The following is a 26,409-nucleotide window of genomic DNA, read 5'->3' as shown; positions in this document are numbered from 1 at the left end:
CAATGCTAGGTGGCAGACTATTGAGCAATTTAGTATTCTTCTATTTCTAGATGTATGCATAGGATCAAACTCAACCTAGAAACATGGTCATTTTGATTAGGACACAAGGTTGGATCCTAAGCCTTGGCTTAACCACCAATCCCTTCTCAGTCACTTACATTTTCAGTTCTGTGTGCTTTCAATTCAGTTTCTTTTCTTGCCTTTTTTTTCTTGCACTTTGAAGCCTCTGTGCACTGAAATCAGTGCAACCTCACCTTGCCCTTGGCTTCCAAGCCTTGGTTCTTTGCTGATTTACCTTGCTGTTTTCTTAGCTGTTTCTTTGCTGCTTTACCTTGCATCCTTGGTTCATGCCATTTACCTGCTTTGCTCACTGCAATGTGCATTGTCACCATGTTAGCTTAGGTTTCTCTTGTATGCTCCCACTCCCTGTGGACTGACCCCCTGCTTACCTTCTATATCATAACTTGGCCTTGTATACTTGCAAGCTTTTGTGTGTCTTGCTTGTAACACCAAGTTTTTGGCGCCGCTGCCGGGGAGTGGTACTGCCATCTGCTGTTACCTGAGCTGCTGCTGTTGCCTTCTCTGCTGAGCTGCTGCTGCTGTGTTGCTGCTGCTGGTGCTGCTGCCAAGCCAAAGCCAAAGCCTGCTGTTGCTGCTGCTGTTGGTGCTTCCTCTGCCAAGCTGCTGCTGCTGTTGCTGCTGCCAAGCCTGCTGGGCTGCCAACTGAAGCTGTCAACTGGGCTTGTGCACCTCTGCGCTGGGCTTCGCTGCAGATTCTGCTGGGCTCTGCTCCACCTGTTGCTGCTGGGCTTGACGTGAGCTGCTTAGGACGATCATAAAGCCCAACTGGGCTGTGCAACTAAAAGGGGACTAAAAGCCTTTTTGGGCTTCCCTCCAAAAAACAAGTAAGCCTAACCCATGAGTTAACCCACTTGGGCCTCATTTAAATTCAAATTCGGGCTTGTAATAATTAATTTAATTATTTATTTGGGATTGTAATAATTTTTATTTATTTTCTTTTTTTTTTTTTTATTTGGGACTGTAATTATTTTTTTTTTTTTTTTTTTTTTTTTTTCTTTTTTCTTTTAGGCTTGTTAATTATTATTATTGTTTTTATTTTCTTTTATGAGTTGTGCTAATTTATGCTAGGTTTAGTTCAAAATTTTTTTTCCAAAGCCCAATTTTAAACCAAAAACAAAATCCCTTGTTACCAACACCCATTCAAAACCAAATCTTCATAACCCTTGTGGGCCAAATTGTTTCCGATTGCTCTGACCAACATGTTAGTTAAGGTACCTACTAGGACATGATTGTGACCTACAGAGACCAGACAAACAGACTTGTTAGAATTAACCCAGACGAACCTATCGAAATTCTAAGTTCTGAGGGAGACAGTCCAGATCAACCAGAAACAATGGGAGAACCCCGTACCCTCAAGGATTATATGTACCCAACTAGAGCCAGTCAACCTTCTTGTATTGTGCTACCCGAGGCTAATGGCCATTATGAGCTGAAATCAAGCACAATACAGATGCTTCCTATTTTTAGAGGTGTTGAGAATGAAAACCCGTACCACCACGTGAGAGAATTCGAGGAAATTTGTGGAACTCTGCGTTTCACTCAAATGTCCGACGAAACCCTGAAGTTAAGGCTTTTTCCTTTCTCCCTGAAAGATAAGGCAAAGGCCTGGCTCTATGCTTTACAGCCTCAATCCATCATGACATGGGATGACCTCATAAAGGAGTTTTCAAAAAGTTTTTCCCGAACCACAAGACTGCGACAATTCGTCAAAGTCTGAATAGCTTTGTGCAATTAGAAGGTGAGACCTTAGCTAGATACCTGGAGAGATTCAATGAATTATTGCTCCAATGTCCCCATCATGGTTTTGAAAAATGGAGACTTGTGCAAATTTTGTATGAAGGTCTAGATGTGTCCACCCGAACAACGGTTGAGTCGATGTGTAATGGTCTATTCGTAGAAAAACTGCTGACGCGTCTTGGGACTTCTTGATTGAAGTAGCTGAAAAGACGCAACAGTGGGAATCCATCCGTGAAACCAGAAAGACTACATCCGAAGCAAAGGCTTTTAGGATTGAAGCGGATTTTGAGGGAAGAGCAAACATGGCATCAATAGTTAGGAGATTAGAAGAGTTAGAACTACATAAAAATTCAAAACCTTCCACCACTACTCTCCGAGAACATGTCGCTTCGTCTGTTTGTGCTGCTTGTAACGACCCCAACCATCAATTCCAAAATTGTCCAGATTTGCTTGCAGTCCAGGAGTCTAGGCTTGAACAGGCACATGCCATGTTTCAAAAACCAGAGCATAACCCTTATTCACAGACCTACAATCCAGGATGGAGAAACCACCCTAACTTTTCATGGTCAAAAGGACCCACTCAGGAGGACCATCTCAACCCAATCAGAGCTATCAAAACAATCAGGGATATCAGAACAATCAAGGTTATCAACACCCGAGAAACCCTCAACAACAATCAAACTCAACAACAATCATATCCTCAACACAATACCGACAAGAGATTATCCACCCTAGAGGAAATGTTCCAGAGTTTGATGCAAAGTCAGAAAAATCTAGATCAAAAGATGGATCAAAATGTGAGAGAGAAAAGGGTAAACTTCCGAGCCAACCCCAACAAAATCCAAAGAGGATATTTCAAACAGGCACAACATCCTGCACTGAAACCTCACCTGATCAAATCCATGCCATTACCACCCTCCGAAGTGGTAAAGTCATCGAGAACAACGTGGGCGAACCTAATGTCTGATACAAATTCCACGCTGTCTCCACAACCCCAGAAAACCAAAGAATCTGAGCAAGTTGGAAAATCTGACAATTCTACTGCTGTGAATGTCCCTTTGCCAACTCATTCTCCTGTTGCCCCATTTCCTCAAAGATTGATCTATCAACAGAAAAGTACCCATTACAATGAGATGTTAGATCTGTTCAAGAGAGTCAACATCAACATTCCTTTTCTTGAAGCAATCAAGCAAATCCCTGCTTATGCCAAATTCCTCAAAGACTTGTGTACTCAAAAGCGCAAGCTCAATGTGCAAAAACGTGCTTTCTTAGCTGAGCAGGTGAGTTCCATCATTCTGAACAAAACTCCACCCAAGTTTAGGGATCCAGGATGTCCAACAATTTCTTGCACTATAGGAGAACACACGGTCAATAAAGCGTTATTAGACCTAGGTGCAAGTGTTAACCTACTGCCATATTCTGTTTATGAGCAGTTAGGTCTTGGGGAGTTGAAACCAACATCTATCACTCTACAACTGGCAGACCGATCTGTCAAGATTCCTCGTGGAGTGGTCGAAGACGTTTTGATCAAGGTTGACAAATTCTATTTTCCCGTAGACTTCATTGTCTTAGACACTCAACCTGTACAAAACCCAGACTGTCACATTCCTGTCATCTTAGGACGTCCTTTCTTGGCTACGTCCAACGCGATCATTAACTGTCGGAATGGAGTGTTAAAACTGTCTTTTGGTAACATGACGGTAGAATTGAATGTGTTCGATATTAGTCAACAACCTGTGAATCTTGATGATGATGATGTGCATGAAGTTAATATGATTGAAGGATTAATGCAAGATTCGTTGACTAACATTCTATCCGTCGACCCCTTTCAAGCATGTATGGAGAACTTTAACCCTGATTCCTATGATGATGCATACTGTAGTGACGTCCTATCTATCTCTGCTCGAATCTGTACCTCAAATGGACGTCACTGAAAGGAAATATGAAGTGGAACCACCCTACTCTCTGATTCCAAGCTTATTCCATCCATTGTTGAGCCACCCAAGCTTGAATTGAAAACATTGCCTAGTACGTTGAAGTACGCATTCCTAGGTTCTTCTGATACTTTACCTGTCATTATTTCATCATGTTTAGACACGGAACAGGAAAGTAAGCTTTTAGAAGTACTTAAGGAACACAAAGAGGCCTTAGGATGGACCATCTCAGATCTCAAAGGAATTAGTCCCACCATTTGCATGCACCACATTAACCTTGAAGAGAATGCCAAACCATCGAGGGAAATGCAAAGGAGACTTAATCCTAACATGAGAGATGTAGTCAAAGGAGAGATCCTGAAACTACTTGATGCGGGTATCATATACCCAATTCCCGATAGCAAATGGGTTAGTCCCATTCAAGTTGTGCCTAAGAAGTCAGGCATTACTGTGTTCAGAACGACAAGAATGAATTAGTCCCTACTCGTACAACCACAGGATGGCGAGTATGCATCGACTACAGGAAGTTGAACACAGTAACAAGGAAGGATCACTTCCCGCTCCCTTTCATTGACCAAATGCTAGAACGTGTGTCTGGACACAGTCACTACTGTTTTCTAGATGGCTTTTCCGGTTATAACCAAATTCACATTGCTCCAGAAGATCAGGAAAAAACTACATTCACGTGTCCATTTGGGACGTTTGCTTATAGACGTATGCCCTTCGGGTTGTGTAATGCACCTGCTACTTTTCAGCGTTGCATGATGAGCATTTTTTCTGACATGATAGATAGTTTTCTCGAGATCTTTATGGATGATTTCTCTGTTTTTGGTTCCTCGTTTGACGAATGTTGAAGCATCTTGCCCTCGTGATATCCAGATGTAAAGAAAAGAACCTTGTTCTAAATTGGGAAAAATGCCATTTTATGGTGAATTCAGGAATAGTTCTAGGACACATCATCTCAGAGAAAAGGAATTGAAGTGGATAAAGCTAAAGTTGACCTCATTCAACATCTACCACAACCTTGCTCTGTGAAGGAGATCAGATCATTTCTAGGTCATGCTGGTTTTTACCGGCGATTCATCAAAGATTTCAGCAAAATCTCCAGACCTCTGTGCAGTCTTCTCTCCAAAGATGTTGCCTTCAATTTCGATGCTGCTTGTGTGAAGGCATGGGAGGAATTAAAAACCCTTCTCACCACCGATCCTATAGTCCGACCACCCGATTGGAAGCTTCCGTTCGAACTTATGTGTGATGCCTCTGATTATGCTGTTGGTGCTGTTTTAGGACAGCGAGTTGATAGACTACCATATGTGATATACTATGCTAGCAAAACCCTTAATGATGCCCAACTCAATTATTCAACTACCGAGAAGGAATTGCTTGCCGTCGTTTTCGCATTAGACAAGTTTAGATCTTATCTGATAGGGTCTAAGATCATCATATACACAGACCATGCGGCTTTGAAGTATCTTCTTTCCAAGAAGGATGCTAAAGCTCGCCTTATTCGATGGATACTCTTATTACAGGAATTCGATCTCGAAATCCGTGATAAGAAAGGTTGTGAGAATGTGGTTGCTGATCATTTGTCTAGATTAACTTTAGAGTCTATTGATGAATGTGAGCTGATTAGAGAATCATTCCCAGATGAACAGCTGATGTCTATCTCAGACCTTCCTTGGTTTGCTGATATTGTTAACTACCTCGCTACAGGTAGGATGCCCTCACGTTGGTCGAGACAAGACCGCTCTAAATTCCTGGCTGAAGTCAAACATTTCCTTTGGGATGACCCATATTTGTTTAAGTAGTCCAGACCAAATCATTAGGAGATGCCCCAACACTGAACAGAAAGATGTGATATCTTTCTGTCATGACCAAGCATGTGGAGGCCATTTCAGTGCCAAGAAAACCGCTGCAAAGATCTTGCAGTGTGGATTCTATTGGCCATCATTGTTCAAGGATTGCCATGATTATTGTGTTGCTTGTGAACGCTGTCAAAAGCTAGGAAGCATTTCGAGAGAGAAACATGATGCCATTGAACCCCATTTTGATTGTGGAGATTTTTGATGTTTGGGGGATAGACTTCATGGGTCCATTTCCCATGTCTGACAGCAAGTTGTACATCCTAGTCGCAGTTGATTACGTTTCTAAGTGGGTAGAAGCCATAGCAACCAGAACAAATGACCACAAGGTGGTACTTTCATTTCTAAAGGAGAACATATTTGCACGTTTTGGTACCCCTAGAGCTATCATCAGTGACGGCGGTTCACATTTTCGTAACAAGTACTTTGAGTCTTTAGTACGCAAGTATGGCATAACTCACAAGGTTGCTACTCCGTACCACCCTCAGACTAGTGGACAAGTGGAAGTGTCTAATAGGGAAATTAAGCACATTCTGGAGAAGACGGTCAACCCGTCCAGGAAAGATTGGTCATTGAGATTGAATGATGCTTTGTGGGCCTACAGAACAGCTTATAAGACACCAATTGGCATGTCCCCCTATCGTCTAGTGTATGGAAAGCCGTGCCATCTACCTGTGGAATTAGAACATCGTGCCTACTGGGCAATCAAAGAGCTGAACTTCTCTCTGGACGAAGCTGGAATTCAAAGGAAACTTCAACTCAACGAGTTGGAAGAATTGAGAAATGAGGCTTATGACAGTGCCAAGATGTACAAGCAGAAGATGAAGATGTTTCATGACAAGCGTATTCTACGCAAATCCTTCACTCCTGGTCAGAAAGTCTTGCTGTATGACTCCCGATTACATCTTTTTCCAGGAAAACTGCGTTCCAGATGGAAGGGTCCGTACCTAGTACGCACAGTTTTTTCTCATGGAGCTGTAGAGCTGGAGGATGTCTCCAACAAGAACGTTTTCAAAGTCAACGGGCAGAGATTAAAGCCATTCCTTGAGCCATTTCCACCCGACATTGAAACAACCAACCTGGAGGACCCAGTCTATGTGGACTAAACTGGTCCACTCTTTCCCTAAATAACCAAAAAGTTTTCCAAATGTTTCCCTAAAAACCAAAATTTTTCGTTTTCCCATCAAAACCAAATGTATCCCAACAAAACCAAATTTTTTCCAAAAAGTCCAATCCCATTAAAAACCAAATTTTCTTGTAGATAATGTGTTAGTTAAATTTCCCTTTGTGTATATATTGTGCTCATCCATTGTGACTCCTAATATGATGGATTTTTGCCTGAAATAACGGAGTTTTAATCGAGCTGCCGCCGTACAATCGGGTATTCTCTCTCCTTTTACTCTACTCAGCATGTTCCTCTTCATATATTGTTTTATAATTCTTTCCATACTTTGAAACATTGAGGACAATGTTTAGTTTAGGTTTGGGGGTATAGAGTAGATACCATGATAATTTGCCATAATTGAAAACGAACTCCTTCTTCTTTTTGAAAAAAATTGAAAAATTCCAAAAAAAATTGAAAAATCAAAATAAAAAAATTAAAAAAAAATCATAAAAATGGAGCTCATTTACCTTGAAATGTTGACTCTTGTGCAAATTTGTATTTTTATTAGGAGTCTTAGTCTAGATATTTAGGCACCCTGATTCTAGCACAATTCACATAGTGATAAGAAATTTGCACGCGCACGATCTACCAATACATGTATGGCCTCGATCTTCAAGGTGTTTGATAGGAAGTTACGATTGCCAATCACTTTAGAATACTGAACGAAACTTGACTAGCTTGTTCTTTGGTTGGTTGGGATAGAAGGTGGAGGTTACATTAAGAAAGACAACCATCGAATTTAACTGGGTGCATCAAAAAGGGCTACCTCTTGCAAAGTGTCATGTAATTTTTGTTTCCTTTTGTTATGTATCAAAAGTGTTTCCTTATGCAAAAAAAAAAAAAAAAAAAAAAAAAAATACAAAAAAATCAAGTATTATCAATTCCATCATCTCTTGTTCCAAAATAAAAAGAGAATAGTCAATGTAAATAAGAGTCATGTAAAGAGTCATTTTGTTGTTTCATTGTAATAAGAAAGGAGGGTGTATGCCATTGATGTACAACGCGAGTAATTGTGAAATACCTCCAACTCATTCACAATTCTCGTAAAGTCCGGACAGCTAGCTAGATTTCGACCTCAGTTCTTAGCCTGAGAAACTATCTCTTGGTGATTAGTAGTCATGACTTCAGATCTTTCTTTACACATGTGTAGATACACTTTACACTCTTATCACATGTCTTTTTTTTGTTATCAGTGCTAGGATTGTGCCTTCGATAGCTAGATTGACATCTCCATTTTGCTGTGAGCTTAAACTGTTTTGCACATGTCACATTTGATGGAATCTGAGCTTATATTTTGACCTAGAACTTTGTAGGTACGTTCTAAGCAAACCTTCACGAGACTTCAACTCGTCCACTAGGGACACTTAGTGGTTTAAAAGGCTTAGTGCATACGCTAAATGCATTCGAGAGACCAGCGACAGTGGTATAGTTAGGATTTCCTTAGTTTTGTTTTACTTGAGGACAAGTAAAATTCAGGTTTGGGGTATTTGATGAGTGCCAAATAATGTATATATTTACCCCTTTTTGTTGGCATTTAACTAATCTTTTATGCATTAATTCTACATTTTATCCCATATTCTGTATTTTCATTGTTTTCAAGAATAAATATTTTTCTTACTTAATTTTTGCATTTTTAGGTAATAAATAAAGATTGGATGAGTTGCGGAGCAAAAAGAGCAGAAAAGTGGTGAAAAGCCGGGAGAAATTACGCAAGGAGCCGCAAAGAATGGAGCGCACGTCCAAAAAGCTGGAAATGGGCTCAAGAAGAAGAAAGTTGTTCTTAAAGAAGAAGTGGGCTCAAGGTTTTCCAAGCCCAAACTCATTTCCCAAACCCATATTCTATACCCAAAAGCCTAAAACCCAAATCCATACCCGCTTGCGTCTTCAGCCGTCAGATCAGTTCTCAGAAGCATCCGACGGTCGCTCCCTTGCTGTACATCGAAGTTTGATATCTCCGCCTAACACTACAACACCTAACTCCATCTGGCGTCGTTGATTTTGTTGTATTATACAATCCAGCGGTCGCTACAAGCTTCACTCCATCTCGCCGTCAGATTGTTCTGCCATCTTCCCATCCATCGGTCCAGCGTCGCGAAACATCAAAATCCTCTACACCTGCTCAACACCCTAGCAACCTATACCTATACCCTAAACTATCGACCCATTCTTCTCCTCTTTCTTTCTTCTTCTTCCCCTCTCCTGCAACAGTGATCCTTCCCCCAAATCACTCCACCATCTTCTCCCCCAAATCACTCCACCATCCTTTCCCCAAATCATTCAACCATCACCATAACCTCCACCATCACCCGACAGAACAAACCCCCAAACAACCCCTAAACCTAGCTGTTTTATCCTCTCTCACCAACTGTCTTAGGTGAGGTTGATAAAACATCTCGATTTAGGGAAATTAATGGTAGCAGAAGATTCAGGAGGGAGCATAAGGACGATTCAAAGCATGGGTGCTCGATTTCAAGGCTCAATTTTCAACAAATTAGGTAACCCTAATTTCTGATTTTTGGGAAAAGGGGAAGAACCCTAATTTTAATCTGTGGGTATAAATATGTACTGTTGGGTTGTGTTATAAACTATCTCTGGGCTAGCCAGTGAACAATTTATTGAATCAATTCTCATTTTTTCAATTTCTGTCTTAGCAACAGTTGATAGTGTGTATGTGTGTATCCTGTTTATCTGTTGCATTTGAATCAGTTTGTTGTATGAATGCTTTAGTATACTCATGGTTAGCATGGCTAAACACACCAGGCCAAGGCTCAGCTGAAGCCTTGTGCACTGTCAAGTGACTAGAAGCTGGTATAGTTCTTCCTGCTCTGTTTTGCTTGAGCAAATGGGAGATACCAATGCACAAGTGCCTGTGATTGGCTGTGCTGTCAAAAGACAGCCAATGCTAGGGGCAGACTATTGAGCAATTTAGTATTCTTCATTTCTAGATGTATGCATAGGATCAAACTCAACCTGAAACATGTCATTTGATTAGGACACAAGGTGGATCCTAAGCCTTGGCTTACCACCAATCCCTTCTCAGTCAACTTACATTTTCAGTTCTGTGTGCTTTCAATTCAGTTATTTTCTTGCCTTTTTTTCTTGCACTTTGAAGCCTCTGTGCACTGAAATCAGTGCACAATCCTCACCTTGCCCTTGGCTTCCAAGCCTTGGTTCTTTGCTGATTTCCTTGCTGTTTCTTACTGTTTCTGCTCTTTACTTGCATCCTTGGTTCATGCCATTTACCTGCTTTGCTCACTGCCATAGTGCATGTCACCATTGTAGCTTAGTTTCTCTTGTATGCTCCCACTCCCTGTGGACTGACCCCCTGCTTACCTTCTATATCATAACTTGGCCTTGTATACTTGCAAGCTTTTGTGTGTCTTTGCTTGTCACACAAGTTTTTTGGCGCCGCTGCCGGGGATGGTACTGCCATCTGCTGTTCCTGAGCGCTGCGTTTGCCTTCCTGCTGAGCTGCTGCTGCTGCTGTGCTGCTGCTGTGCTGCTGCCAAGCCAAAGCAAAGCCTCTGTTGCTGCTGCTGTTGGTGCTTTCCTCTGCCAAGCTGCTGCTGCTGCTGTGCTGCTGCCAAAGCCTGCTGGGCTCTGGGCTTGCACCTGCTGTGGCTTCGCTGCAGTTCTGCTGGGCTCTGCTCCACCTGTTGCTGCTGGGCTTGACGTGAGCTGCTTAGGACGATCCTAAAGCCCAACTGGGCTGTGCAACTAAAAGGGGACTAAAAGCCTATTTTTGGGCTTCCCTCCAAAAAAAGTAAGCCTAACCCATGAGTTAACCCACTTGGGCCTCATTTAAATTCAAATTCGGGCTTGTAATAATTAATTTAATTATTTATTTGGGATTGTAATAATTTTTATTTATTTTCTTTTTTTTTTTTTTTATTTGGGACTGTAATTATTTTTTTTTTTTTTTTTTTTTTTTTTCTTTTATTTTTCTTTTTTCTTTTATGGGCTTGTCTTAATTATTATTATTGTTTTTATTTTCTTTTATGAGTTGTGCTAATTTATGCTAGGTTTAGTTCAAAATTTTTTTCCAAAGCCCAATTTTAAACCAAAAACAAAATCCCTTGTTAAACCAAACCCATTCAAAACCAAATCTTCATAACCCTTGTGGGCCAAATTGTTTCCGATTGCTCTGACTAAATGTTAGTTAAGGTACCTACTAGGACATGATTGTGACCTACAGAGACCAAACAAACAGACTTGTTAGAATTAACCCAGACGAACCTATCGAAATTCTAAGTTCTGAGGGAGACAGTCCAGATCAACCAGAAACAATGGGAGAACCCCGTACCCTCAAGGATTATATGTACCCAACTAGAGCCAGTCAACCTTCTTGTATTGTGCTACCCGAGGCTAATGGCCATTATGAGCTGAAATCAAGCACAATACAGATGCTTCCTATTTTTAGAGGTGTTGAGAATGAAAACCCGTACCACCACGTGAGAGAATTCGAGGAAATTTGTGGAACTCTGCGTTTCACTCAAATGTCCGACGAAACCCTAAGTTAAGGCTTTTTCCTTTCTCCCTGAAAGATAAGGCAAAGGCCTGGCTCTATGCTTTACAGCCTCAATCCATCATGACATGGGATGACCTCATAAAGGAGTTTTTCAAAAAGTTTTTCCCGAACCACAAGACTGCGACAATTCGTCAAAGTCTGAATAGCTTTGTGCAATTAGAAGGTGAGACCTTAGCTAGATACCTGGAGAGATTCAATGAATTATTGCTCCAATGTCCCCATCATGGTTTTGAAAAATGGAGACTTGTGCAAATTTTGTATGAAGGTCTAGATGTGTCCACCCGAACAACGGTTGAGTCGATGTGTAATGGTCTATTCGTAGATAAAACTGCTGACGCGTCTTGGGACTTCTTGATTGAAGTAGCTGAAAAGACGCAACAGTGGGAATCCATCCGTGAAACCAGAAAGACTACATCCGAAGCAAAGGCTTTTAGGATTGAAGCGGATTTTGAGGGAAGAGCAAACATGGCATCAATAGTTAGGAGATTAGAAGAGTTAGAACTACATAAAAATTCAAAACCTTCCACCACTACTCTCCGAGAACATGTCGCTTCGTCTGTTTGCTGCTTGTAACGACCCCAACCATCAATTCCAAAATTGTCCATTTGCTTGCAGTCCAGGAGTCTAGGCTTGAACAGGCACATGCCATGTTTCAAAAACCAGAGCATAACCCTTATTCACAGACCTACAATCCAGGATGGAGAAACCACCCTAACTTTTCATGGTCAAAAGGACCCACTCAGGAGGACCATCTCAACCCAATCAGAGCTATCAAAACAATCAGGGATATCAGAACAATCAAGGTTATCAACACCCGAGAAACCCTCAACAACAATCAAACTCTCAACAACAATCATATCCTCAACACAATACCGACAAGAGATTATCCACCCTAGAGGAAATGTTCCAGAGTTTGATGCAAAGTCAGAAAAATCTAGATCAAAAGATGGATCAAATGTGAGAGAGAAAAGGGTAAACTTCCGAGCCAACCCCAACAAAATCCAAAGAGGATATTTCAAACAGGCACAACATCCTGCACTGAAACCTCACCTGATCAAATCCATGCCATTACCACCCTCCGAAGTGGTAAAGTCATCGAGAACAACGTGGGCGAACCTAATGAATCTGATACAAATTCCACGTGTCTCCACAACCCCAGAAAACCAAAGAATCTGAGCAAGTTGGAAAATCTGACAATTCTACTGCTGTGAATGTCCCTTTGCCAACTCATTCTCCTGTTGCCCCATTTCCTCAAAGATTGATCTATCAACAGAAAAGTACCCATTACAATGAGATGTTAGATCTGTTCAAGAGAGTCAACATCAACATTCCTTTTCTTGAAGCAATCAAGCAAATCCCTGCTTATGCCAAATTCCTCAAAGACTTGTGTACTCAAAAGCGCAAGCTCAATGTGCAAAAACGTGCTTTCTTAGCTGAGCAGGTGAGTTCCATCATTCTGAACAAAACTCCACCCAAGTTTAGGGATCCAGGATGTCCAACAATTTCTTGCACTATAGGAGAACACACGGTCAATAAAGCGTTATTAGACCTAGGTGCAAGTGTTAACCTACTGCCATATTCTGTTTATGAGCAGTTAGGTCTTGGGGAGTTGAAACCAACATCTATCACTCTACAACTGGCAGACCGATCTGTCAAGATTCCTCGTGGAGTGGTCGAAGTTTTGATCAAGGTTGACAAATTCTATTTTCCCGTAGACTTCATTGTCTTAGACACTCAACCTGTACAAAACCCAGACTGTCACATTCCTGTCATCTTAGGACGTCCTTTCTTGGCTACGTCCAACGCGATCATTAATTGTCGTAATGGAGTGTTGAAACTGTCTTTTGGTAACATGACGGTAGAATTGAATGTGTTCGATATTAGTCAACAACCTGTGAATCTTGATGATGATGATGTGCATGAAGTTAATATGATTGAAGGATTAATGCAAGATTCGTTGACTAACATTCTATCCGTCGACCCCTTTCAAGCATGTATGGAGAACTTTAACCCTGATTCCTATGATGATGCATACTGTAGTGACGTCCTATCTCTGCTCGAATCTGTACCTCAAATGGACGTCACTGAAAGGAAATATGAAGTGGAACCACCCTACTCTCTGATTCCAAGCTTATTCCATCCATTGTTGAGCCACCCAAGCTTGAATTGAAAACATTGCCTAGTACGTTGAAGTACGCATTCCTAGGTTCTTCTGATACTTTACCTGTCATTATTTCATCATGTTTAGACACGGAACAGGAAAGTAAGCTTTTAGAAGTACTTAAGGAACACAAAGAGGCCTTAGGATGGACCATCTCAGATCTCAAAGGAATTAGTCCCACCATTTGCATGCACCACATTAACCTTGAAGAGAATGCCAAACCATCGAGGGAAATGCAAAGGAGACTTAATCCTAACATGAGAGATGTAGTCAAAGGAGAGATCCTGAAACTACTTGATGCGGGTATCATATACCCAATTCCCGATAGCAAATGGGTTAGTCCCATTCAAGTTGTGCCTAAGAAGTCAGGCATTACTGTAGTTCAGAACGACAAGAATGAATTAGTCCCTACTCGTACAACCACAGGATGGCGAGTATGCATCGACTACAGGAAGTTGAACACAGTAACAAGGAAGGATCACTTCCCGCTCCCTTTCATTGACCAAATGCTAGAACGTGTGTCTGGACACAGTCACTACTGTTTTCTAGATGGCTTTTCCGGTTATAACCAAATTCACATTGCTCCGGAAGATCAGGAAAAAACTACATTCACGTGTCCATTTGGGACGTTTGCTTATAGACGTATGCCCTTCGGGTTGTGTAATGCACCTGCTACTTTTCAGCGTTGCATGATGAGCATTTTTTCTGACATGATAGATAGTTTTCTCGAGATCTTTATGGATGATTTCTCTGTTTTTGGTTCCTCGTTTGACGAATGTTTGAAGCATCTTGCCCTCGTGATATCCAGATGTAAAGAAAAGAACCTTGTTCTAAATTGGGAAAAATGCCATTTTATGGTGAATTCAGGAATAGTTCTAGGACACATCATCTCAGAAAAAGGAATTGAAGTGGATAAAGCTAAAGTTGACCTCATTCAACATCTACCACAACCTTGCTCTGTGAAGGAGATCAGATCATTTCTAGGTCATGCTGGTTTTTACCGGCGATTCATCAAAGATTTCAGCAAAATCTCCAGACCTCTGTGCAGTCTTCTCTCCAAAGATGTTGCCTTCAATTTCGATGCTGCTTGTGTGAAGGCATGGGAGGAATTAAAAACCCTTCTCACCACCGCTCCTATAGTCCGACCACCCGATTGGAAGCTTCCGTTCGAACTTATGTGTGATGCCTCTGATTATGCTGTTGGTGCTGTTTTAGGACAGCGAGTTGATAGACTACCATATGTGATATACTATGCTAGCAAAACCCTTAATGATGCCCAACTCAATTATTCAACTACCGAGAAGGAATTGCTTGCCGTCGTTTTCGCATTAGACAAGTTTAGATCTTATCTGATAGGGTCTAAGATCATCATATACACAGACCATGCGGCTTTGAAGTATCTTCTTTCCAAGAAGGATGCTAAAGCTCGCCTTATTCGATGGATACTCTTATTACAGGAATTCGATCTCGAAATCCGTGATAAGAAAGGTTGTGAGAATGTGGTTGCTGATCATTTGTCTAGATTAACTTTAGAGTCTATTGATGAATTGTGAGCTGATTAGAGAATCATTCCCAGATGAACAGCTGATGTCTATCTCAGACCTTCCTTGGTTTGCTGATATTGTTAACTACCTCGCTACAGGTAGGATGCCCTCACGTTGGTCGAGACAAGACCGCTCTAAATTCCTGGCTGAAGTCAAACATTTCCTTTGGGATGACCCATATTTGTTTAAGTACTGCCAGACCAAATCATTAGGAGATGTGTCCCCAACACTGAACAGAAAGATGTGATATCTTTCTGTCATGACCAAGCATGTGGAGGCCATTTCAGTGCCAAGAAAACCGCTGCAAAGATCTTGCAGTGTGGATTCTATTGGCCATCATTGTTCAAGGATTGCCATGATTATTGTGTTGCTTGTGAACGCTGTCAAAAGCTAGGAAGCATTTCGAGGAGAAACATGATGCCATTGAACCCCATTTTGATTGTGGAGATTTTTGATGTTTGGGGGATAGACTTCATGGGTCCATTTCCCATGTCTGACAGCAAGTTGTACATCCTAGTCGCAGTTGATTACGTTTCTAAGTGGGTAGAAGCCATAGCAACCAGAACAAATGACCACAAGGTGGTACTTTCATTTCTAAAGGAGAACATATTTTCACGTTTTGGTACCCCTAGAGCTATCATCAGTGACGGCGGTTCACATTTTCGTAACAAGTACTTTGAGTCTTTAGTACGCAAGTATGGCATAACTCACAAGGTTGCTACTCCGTACCACCCTCAGACTAGTGGACAAGTGGAAGTGTCTAATAGGGAAATTAAGCACATTCTGGAGAAGACGGTCAACCCGTCCAGGAAAGATTGGTCATTGAGATTGAATGATGCTTTGTGGGCCTATAGAACAGCTTATAAGACACCAATTGGCATGTCCCCCTATCGTCTAGTGTATGGAAAGCCGTGCCATCTACCTGTGGAATTAGAACATCGTGCCTACTGGGCAATCAAAGAGCTGAACTTTCTCTGGACGAAGCTGGAATTCAAAGGAAACTTCAACTCAACGAGTTGGAAGAATTGAGAAATGAGGCTTATGACAGTGCCAAGCTGTACAAGCAGAAGATGAAGATGTTTCATGACAAGCGTATTCTACGCAAATCCTTCACTCCTGGTCAGAAAGTCTTGCTGTATGACTCCCGATTACATCTTTTTCCAGGAAAACTGCGTTCCAGATGGAAGGGTCCGTACCTAGTACGCACAGTTTTTCCTCATGGAGCTGTAGAGCTGGAGGATGTCTCCAACAAGAACGTTTTCAAAGTCAACGGGCAGAGATTAAAGCCATTCCTTGAGCCATTTCCACCCGACATTGAAACAACCAACCTGGAGGACCCAGTCTATGTGGACTAAACTGGTCCACTCTTTCCCTAAATAACCAAAAAGTTTTCCAAATTTTCCCTAAAAACCAAAATTTTTGTTTTCCCATCAAAACCAAATGTTCCCAACAAAACCAAATTTTTTCCAAAAAGTCCAATCCCATTAAAAACCAAATTTTCTTGTAGATAATGTGTTAGTTAAATTTCCTTTTGTATATATTTGTGCTCATCCATTGTGACTCCTAATATGATGGATTTTTGCCTTGAATAACGGAGTTTTAATCGAGCTGCCGCCGTACAATCGGGTATTCTCTCTCCTTTTACTCTACTCAGCATGTTCCTCTTCATATGTTTTATAATTCTTTCCATATTTTGAAACATTGAGGACAATGTTTAGTTTAGGTTTGGGGGTATAGAGTAGATACCATGATAATTTGCCATAATTGAAAACGAACTCCTTCTTTTTTGAAAAAATTGAAAAATTCCAAAAAAAATTAAAAAATCAAAAAAAAAATTAAAAAAAAATCATAAAAATGGAGCTCATTTACCTTGAAATGTTGACTCTTGTGCAAATATGTATTTTATTAGGAGTCTTAGTCTAGATATTTAGGCACCCTGATTCTAGCACAATTCACATAGTGATAAGAAATTTGCACGCGCACGATCTACCAATACATGTATGGCCTCGATCTTCAAGGTGTTTGATAGGAAGTTACGATTGCCAATCACTTTAGAATACTGAACGAAACTTGACTAGCTTGTTCTTTGGTTGGTTGGGATAGAAGGTGGAGGTTACATTAAGAAAGACAACCATCGAATTTAACTGGGTGCATCAAAAAGGGCTACCTCTTGCAAAGTGTCATGTAATTTTTGTTTCCTTTTGTATATGTATCAAAAGTGTTTCCTTAAAAAAAAAAAAAAAAAAAAAAAAAATACAAAAAAATCAAGTATTTATCAATTCCATCATCTCTTGTTCCAAAAATAAAAAGAGAATAGTCAATGTAAATAAGAGTCATGTAAAGAGTCATTTTGTTGTTTCATTGTAATAAGCAAGGAGGGTGTATGCCATTGATGTACAACGCGAGTAATTGTGAAATACCTCCAACTCATTCACAATTCTCGTAAAGTCCGGACAGCTAGCTAGATTTCGACCTCAGTTCTTAGCCTGAGAAACTATCTCTTGGTGATTAGTAGTCATAACTTCAGATCTTTCTTTACACATGTGTAGATACACTTTACACTCTTATCACATGTCTTTTTTTGTTATCAGTGCTAGGATTGTGCCTTCGATAGCTAGATTGACATCTCCATTTTGCTGTGAGCTTAAACTGTTTTGCACATGTCACATTTGATGGAATCTGAGCTTATATTTTGACCTAGAACTTTGTAGGTACGTTCTAAGCAAACCTTCACGAGACTTCAACTCGTCCACTAGGGACACTTAGTGGTTTAAAAGGCTTAGTGCATACGCTAAATGCATTCGAGAGACCAGCGACAGTGGTATAGTTAGGATTTCCTTAGTTTTGTTTTACTTGAGGACAAGTAAAATTCAGGTTTGGGGGTATTTGATGAGTGCCAAATAATGTATATATTTATCCCTTTTTGTTGGCATTTAACTCATCTTTTGCATTAATTCTACATTTTATCCCATATTCTGTATTTTCATTGTTTTCAAGAATAAATATTTTTCTTACTTAATTTTGCATTTTTAGGTAATAAATAAAGTTGGATGAGTTGCGGAGCAAAAGAGCAGAAAAGTGGTGAAAAGCCGGGAGAAATTACGCAAGGAAGCCGCAAAGAATGGAGCGCACGTCCAAAAAGCTGGAAATGGGCTCAAGAAGAAGAAAGTTGTTCTTAAAGAAGAAGTGGGCTCAAGGTTTTCCAAGCCCAAACTCATTTCCCAAACCCATATTCTATACCCAAAAGCCTAAAACCCAAATCCATACCCGCTTGCGTCTTCAGCCGTCAGATCAGTTCTCAGAAGCATCCGACGGTCGCTCCCTTGCTGTGCATCGAAGTTTGATATCTCCGCCTAACACTACAACACCTAACTCCATCTGGCGTCGTTGATTTTGTTGTATTATATAATCCAGCGGTCGCTACAAGCTTCACTCCATCTCGCCGTCAGATTGTTCTGCCATCTTCCCATCCATCGGTCCAGCTTCGCGAAACATCAAAATCCTCTACACCTGCTCAACACCCTAGCAACCTATACCTTACCCTAAACTATCGACCCATTCTTCTCCTCTTTCTTCTTCTTCTTCCCCTCTCCTGCAACAGTGACCCTTCCCCCAAATCACTCCACCATCTTCTCCCCCAAATCACTCCACCATCCTTTCCCCAATCACTCCACCATTCACCATCAACCATCAACCTACCAACCATCCCCCGAAACATCCCACAATCCCCCTAAACCTAGCTGTTTTATCCTCTCTCACCAACTGTCTTAGGTGAGGTTGAAAAATCTCGATTTAGGGAAATTAATGGTAGCAGAAGATTCAGGAGGGAGCATAAGGACGATTCAAAGCATGGGTGCTCGATTTCAAGGCTCAATTTTCAACAATTAGTAACCCTAATTTCTGATTTTTGGGAAAAGGGGGAAGAACCCTAATTTATAATCTGTGGGATTAGTACTGTTGGGTTGTGTTATAAACTATCTCTGGGCTAGCCATGAACATTTATTGAATCAATTCTCATTTTTTTCAATTTCTGTCTTCGCAACAGTTGATAGTGTGTATGTGTGTATCCTGTTTATCTGTTGCATTTGAATTCAGTTTGTTGTATGAATGCTTTAGTTATACTCATGGTTAGCATGAGCTAAACACATCAGGCCAAGGCTCAGCTGAAGCCTTGTCACTGTCAAGTGACTAGAAGCTAGGATAGTTACTTCCATGCTCTGTTTTGCTTAGCAAATGGGAGATACCAATGCACATAGTGCCTGTGATTGGCTGTTCTGTCAAAGACAGCCAATGCTAGGGGCAGACTATTGAGCAATTTAGTATTCTTCTATTTCTAGATGTATGCATAGGATCAAACTCAACCTAGAAACATGTCATTTGATTAGGACACAAGGTGGATCCTAAGCCTTGGCTTAACCACCAATCCCTTCTCAGTCACTTACATTTCAGTTCTGTGTGCTTTCAATTCAGTTTATTTTCTTGCCTTTTTTTTCTTGCACTTTGAAGCCTTCTGTGCACTGAAATCAGTGCACAATCCTCACCTTGCCCTTGGCTTCCAAGCCTTGGTTCTTTGCTGATTTACCTTGCTGTTTTCTTAGCTGTTTCTTTGCTGCTTTACCTTGCATCCTTGGTTCATGCCATTTACCTTGCTTTGCTCACTGCCATAGTGCATTGTCACCATTGTTAGCTTAGGTTTCTCTTGTATGCTCCCACTCCCTGTGGACTGACCCCCTGCTTACCTTCTATATCATAACTTGGCCTTGTATACTTGCAAGCTTTTGTGTGTCTTTGCTTGTCACACCAAGTTTTTGGCGCCGCTGCCGGGGAGTGGTACTGCCATCTGCTGTTACCTGAGCTGCTGCTGTTGCCTTCTCTGCTGAGCTGCTGCTGCTGCTGTTGCTGCTGCTGGTGCTGCTGCCAAGCCAAAGCCAAAGCCTGCTGTTGCTGCTGCTGTTGGTGCTTCCTCTGCCAAGCTGCTGCTGCTGCTGTTGCTGCTGCCAAGCCTGCTGGGCTGCCAACTGAAGCTGTCAACTGGGCTTGTGCACCCTCTGCTGCTGGGCTTCGCTGCAGATTCTGCTGGGCTCTGCTCCACCTGTTGCTGCTGGGCTTGAACATGAGCTGCTTAGGACGATCATAAAGCCCAACTGGGCTTTGCAACTAAAAGGGGACTAAAAGCCTATTTTTGGGCTTCCCTCCAAAAAAACAAGTAAGCCTAACCCATGAGTTAACCCACTTGGGCCTCATTTAAATTCAAATTCGGGCTTGTAATAATTAATTTAATTATTTATTTGGGATTGTAATAATTTTTATTTATTTTCTTTTTTTTTTTTTTTATTTGGGACTGTAATTATTTTTTTTTTTTTTTTTTTTTTTTTTTTCTTTTATTTTTCTTTTTTTTCTTTTATGGGCTTGTCTTAATTATTATTATTGTTTTTATTTTCTTTTATGAGTTGTGCTAATTTATGCTAGGTTTAGTTCAAAATTTTTTTTCCAAAGCCCAATTTTAAACCAAAAACAAAATCCCTTGTTAGTCCAACACCCATTCAAAACCAAATCTTCATAACCCTTGTGGGCCAAATTGTTTCCGATTGCTCTGTCTGACCAACATGTTAGTTAAGGTACCTACTAGGACATGATTGTGACCTACAGAGACCAACAAACAGACTTGTTAGAATTAACCCAGACGAACCTATCGAAATTCTAAGTTCTGAGGGAGACAGTCCAGATCAACCAGAAACAATGGGAGAACCCCGTACCCTCAAGGATTATATGTACCCAACTAGAGCCAGTCAACCTTCTTGTATTGTGCTACCCGAGGCTAATGGCCATTATGAGCTGAAATCAAGCACAATACAGATGCTTCCTATTTTTAGAGGTGTTGAGAATGAAAACCCGTACCACCACGTGAGAGAATTCGAGGAAATTTGTGGAACTCTGCGTTTCACTCAAATGTCCGACGAAACCCTGAAGTTAAGGCTTTTTCCTTTCTCCCTGAAAGATAAGGCAAAGGCCTGGCTCTATGCTTTACAGCCTCAATCCATCATGACATGGGATGACCTCATAAAGGAGTTTTTCAAAAAGTTTTTCCCGAACCACAAGACTGCGACAATTCGTCAAAGTCTGAATAGCTTTGTGCAATTAGAAGGTGAGACCTTAGCTAGATACCTGGAGAGATTCAATGAATTATTGCTCCAATGTCCCCATCATGGTTTTGAAAAATGGAGACTTGTGCAAATTTTGTATGAAGGTCTAGATGTGTCCACCCGAACAACGGTTGAGTCGATGTGTAATGGTCTATTCGTAGATAAAACTGCTGACGCGTCTTGGGACTTCTTGATTGAAGTAGCTGAAAAGACGCAACAGTGGGAATCCATCCGTGAAACCAGAAAGACTACATCCGAAGCAAAGGCTTTTAGGATTGAAGCGGATTTTGAGGGAAGAGCAAACATGGCATCAATAGTTAGGAGATTAGAAGAGTTAGAACTACATAAAAATTCAAAACCTTCCACCACTACTCTCCGAGAACATGTCGCTTCGTCTGTTTGTGCTGCTTGTAACGACCCCAACCATCAATTCCAAAATTGTCCCGATTTGCTTGCAGTCCAGGAGTCTAGGCTTGAACAGGCACATGCCATGTTTCAAAAACCAGAGCATAACCCTTATTCACAGACCTACAATCCAGGATGGAGAAACCACCCTAACTTTTCATGGTCAAAAGGACCCACTCAAGGACCATCTCAACCCAATCAGAGCTATCAAAACAATCAGGGATATCAGAACAATCAAGGTTATCAACACCCGAGAAACCCTCAACAACAATCAAACTCTCAACAACAATCATATCCTCAACACAATACCGACAAGAGATTATCCACCCTAGAGGAAATGTTCCAGAGTTTGATGCAAAGTCAGAAAAATCTAGATCAAAAGATGGATCAAATGTGAGAGAGAAAAGGGTAAACTTCCGAGCCAACCCCAACAAAATCCAAAGAGGATATTTCAAACAGGCACAACATCCTGCACTGAAACCTCACCGATCAAATCCATGCCATTACCACCCTCCGAAGTGGTAAAGTCATCGAGAACAACGTGGGCGAACCTAATGAATCTGATACAAATTCCACGCTGTCTCCACAACCCCAGAAAACCAAAGAATCTGAGCAAGTTGGAAAATCTGACAATTCTACTGCTGTGAATGTCCCTTTGCCAACTCATTCTCCTGTTGCCCCATTTCCTCAAAGATTGATCTATCAACAGAAAAGTACCCATTACAATGAGATGTTAGATCTGTTCAAGAGAGTCAACATCAACATTCCTTTTCTTGAAGCAATCAAGCAAATCCCTGCTTATGCCAAATTCCTCAAAGACTTGTGTACTCAAAAGCGCAAGCTCAATGTGCAAAAACGTGCTTTCTTAGCTGAGCAGGTGAGTTCCATCATTCTGAACAAAACTCCACCCAAGTTTAGGGATCCAGGATGTCCAACAATTTCTTGCACTATAGGAGAACACACGGTCAATAAAGCGTTATTAGACCTAGGTGCAAGTGTTAACCTACTGCCATATTCTGTTTATGAGCAGTTAGGTCTTGGGGAGTTGAAACCAACATCTATCACTCTACAACTGGCAGACCGATCTGTCAAGATTCCTCGTGGAGTGGTCGAAGACGTTTTGATCAAGGTTGACAAATTCTATTTTCCCGTAGACTTCATTGTCTTAGACACTCAACCTGTACAAAACCCAGACTGTCACATTCCTGTCATCTTAGGACGTCCTTTCTTGGCTACGTCCAACGCGATCATTAATTGTCGTAATGGAGTGTTAAACTGTCTTTTGGTAACATGACGGTAGAATTGAATGTGTTCGATATTAGTCAACAACCTGTGAATCTTGATGATGATGATGTGCATGAAGTTAATATGATTGAAGGATTAATGCAAGATTCGTTGACTAACATTCTATCCGTCGACCCCTTTCAAGCATGTATGGAGAACTTTAACCCTGATTCCTATGATGATGCATACTGTAGTGACGTCCTATCTCTGCTCGAATCTGTACCTCAAATGGACGTCACTGAAAGGAAATATGAAGTGGAACCACCCTACTCTCTGATTCCAAGCTTATTCCATCCATTGTTGAGCCACCCAAGCTTGAATTGAAAACATTGCCTAGTACGTTGAAGTACGCATTCCTAGGTTCTTCTGATACTTTACCTCATTATTTCATCATGTTTAGACACGGAACAGGAAAGTAAGCTTTTAGAAGTACTTAAGGAACACAAAGAGGCCTTAGGATGGACCATCTCAGATCTCAAAGGAATTAGTCCCACCATTTGCATGCACCACATTAACCTTGAAGAGAATGCCAAACCATCGAGGGAAATGCAAAGGAGACTTAATCCTAACATGAGAGATGTAGTCAAAGGAGAGATCCTGAAACTACTTGATGCGGGTATCATATACCCAATTCCCGATAGCAAATGGGTTAGTCCCATTCAAGTTGTGCCTAAGAAGTCAGGCATTACTGTAGTTCAGAACGACAAGAATGAATTAGTCCCTACTCGTACAACCACAGGATGGCGAGTATGCATCGACTACAGGAAGTTGAACACAGTAACAAGGAAGGATCACTTCCCGCTCCCTTTCATTGACCAAATGCTAGAACGTGTGTCTGGACACAGTCACTACTGTTTTCTAGATGGCTTTTCCGGTTATAACCAAATTCACATTGCTCCGAAGATCAGGAAAAAACTACATTCACGTGTCCATTTGGGACGTTTGCTTATAGACGTATGCCCTTCGGGTTGTGTAATGCACCTGCTACTTTTCAGCGTTGCATGATGAGCATTTTTTCTGACATGATAGATAGTTTTCTCGAGATCTTTATGGATGATTTCTCTGTTTTTGGTTCCTCGTTTGACGAATGTTTGAAGCATCTTGCCCTCGTGATATCCAGATGTAAAGAAAAGAACCTTGTTCTAAATTGGGAAAAATGCCATTTTATGGTGAATTCAGGAATAGTTCTAGGACACATCATCTCAGAAAAAGGAATTGAAGTGGATAAAGCTAAAGTTGACCTCATTCAACATCTACCACAACCTTGCTCTGTGAAGGAGATCAGATCATTTCTAGGTCATGCTGGTTTTTACCGGCGATTCATCAAAGATTTCAGCAAAATCTCCAGACCTCTGTGCAGTCTTCTCTCCAAAGATGTTGCCTTCAATTTCGATGCTGCTTGTGTGAAGGCATGGGAGGAATTAAAAACCCTTCTCACCACCGCTCCTATAGTCCGACCACCCGATTGGAAGCTTCCGTTCGAACTTATGTGTGATGCCTCTGATTATGCTGTTGGTGCTGTTTTAGGACAGCGAGTTGATAGACTACCATATGTGATATACTATGCTAGCAAAACCCTTAATGATGCCCAACTCAATTATTCAACTACCGAGAAGGAATTGCTTGCCGTCGTTTTCGCATTAGACAAGTTTAGATCTTATCTGATAGGGTCTAAGATCATCATATACACAGACCATGCGGCTTTGAAGTATCTTCTTTCCAAGAAGGATGCTAAAGCTCGCCTTATTCGATGGATACTCTTATTACAGGAATTCGATCTCGAAATCCGTGATAAGAAAGGTTGTGAGAATGTGGTTGCTGATCATTTGTCTAGATTAACTTTAGAGTCTATTGATGAATTGTGAGCTGATTAGAGAATCATTCCCAGATGAACAGCTGATGTCTATCTCAGACCTTCCTTGGTTTGCTGATATTGTTAACTACCTACAGGTAGGATGCCCTCACGTTGGTCGAGACAAGACCGCTCTAAATTCCTGGCTGAAGTCAAACATTTCCTTTGGGATGACCCATATTTGTTTAAGTACTGCCCGACCAAATCATTAGGAGATGTGTCCCCAACACTGAACAGAAAGATGTGATATCTTTCTGTCATGACCAAGCATGTGGAGGCCATTTCAGTGCCAAGAAAACCGCTGCAAAGATCTTGCAGTGTGGATTCTATTGGCCATCATTGTTCAAGGATTGCCATGATTATTGTGTTGCTTGTGAACGCTGTCAAAAGCTAGGAAGCATTTCGAGGAGAAACATGATGCCATTGAACCCCATTTTGATTGTGGAGATTTTTGATGTTTGGGGGATAGACTTCATGGGTCCATTTCCCATGTCTGACAGCAAGTTGTACATCCTAGTCGCAGTTGATTACGTTTCTAAGTGGGTAGAAGCCATAGCAACCAGAACAAATGACCACAAGGTGGTACTTTCATTTCTAAAGAACAATTTTCACGTTTTGGTACCCCTAGAGCTATCATCAGTGACGGCGGTTCACATTTTCGTAAGTACTTTGAGTCTTTAGTACGCAAGTATGGCATAACTCACAAGGTTGCTACTCCCGTACCACCCTCAGACTAGTGGACAAGTGGAAGTGTCTAATAGGGAAATTAAGCACATTCTGGAGAAGACGGTCAACCCGTCCAGGAAAGATTGGTCATTGAGATTGAATGATGCTTTGTGGGCCTATAGAACAGCTTATAAGACACCAATTGGCATGTCCCCCTATCGTCTAGTGTATGGAAAGCCGTGCCATCTACCTGTGGAATTAGAACATCGTGCCTACTGGGCAATCAAAGAGCTGAACTTCTCTGGACGAAGCTGGAATTCAAAGGAAACTTCAACTCAACGAGTTGGAAGAATTGAGAAATGAGGCTTATGACAGTGCCAAGATAAGCAGAATGAAGATGTTTCATGACAAGCGTATTCTCGCAAATCCTTCACTCCTGGTCAGAAAGTCTTGCTGTATGACTCCCGATTACATCTTTTTCCAGGAAAACTGCGTTCCAGATGGAAGGGTCCGTACCTAGTACGCACAGTTTTTCCTCATGGAGCTGTAGAGCTGGAGGATGTCTCCAACAAGAACGTTTTCAAAGTCAACGGGCAGAGATTAAAGCCATTCCTTGAGCCATTTCCACCCGACATTGAAACAACCAACCTGGAGGACCCAGTCTATGTGGACTAAACTGGTCCACTCTTTCCCTAAATAACCAAAAAGTTTTCCAAATGTTTCCCTAAAAACCAAAATTTTTCGTTTTCCCATCAAAACCAAATGTTCCCAACAAAACCAAATTTTTTCCAAAAAGTCCAATCCCATTAAAAACCAAATTTTCTTGTAGATAATGTGTTAGTTAAATTTCCTTTGTGTATATTTGTGCTCATCCATTGTGACTCCTAATATGATGGATTTTTGCCTTGAATAACGGAGTTTTAATCGAGCTGCGCCGTACAATCGGGTATTCTCTCTCCTTTTACTCTACTCAGCATGTTCCTCTTCATATATTGTTTTATAATTCTTTCCATATTTTGAAACATTGAGGACAATGTTTAGTTTAGG

The 26,409-nt window shown here is 41.1% G+C and overlaps 1 pseudogene; it reads left to right on the top strand.

Annotated features, from left to right (window-relative positions):
* The first annotated feature begins 3,443 nt into the window (after nt 1-3,443).
* Nucleotides 3,444-24,583, top strand: LOC113272380 (annotated as a pseudogene).
* Nucleotides 24,584-26,409: the final 1,826 nt, after the last annotated feature.

This window comes from Papaver somniferum, chromosome 4 (assembly GCF_003573695.1).
Source record: "Papaver somniferum cultivar HN1 chromosome 4, ASM357369v1, whole genome shotgun sequence".
Lineage (NCBI taxonomy): Eukaryota > Viridiplantae > Streptophyta > Magnoliopsida > Ranunculales > Papaveraceae > Papaver > Papaver somniferum.
The sequence above is the reverse complement of the archived record's forward strand: the minus strand, read 5'-3'. Positions and strand labels throughout refer to the sequence as shown.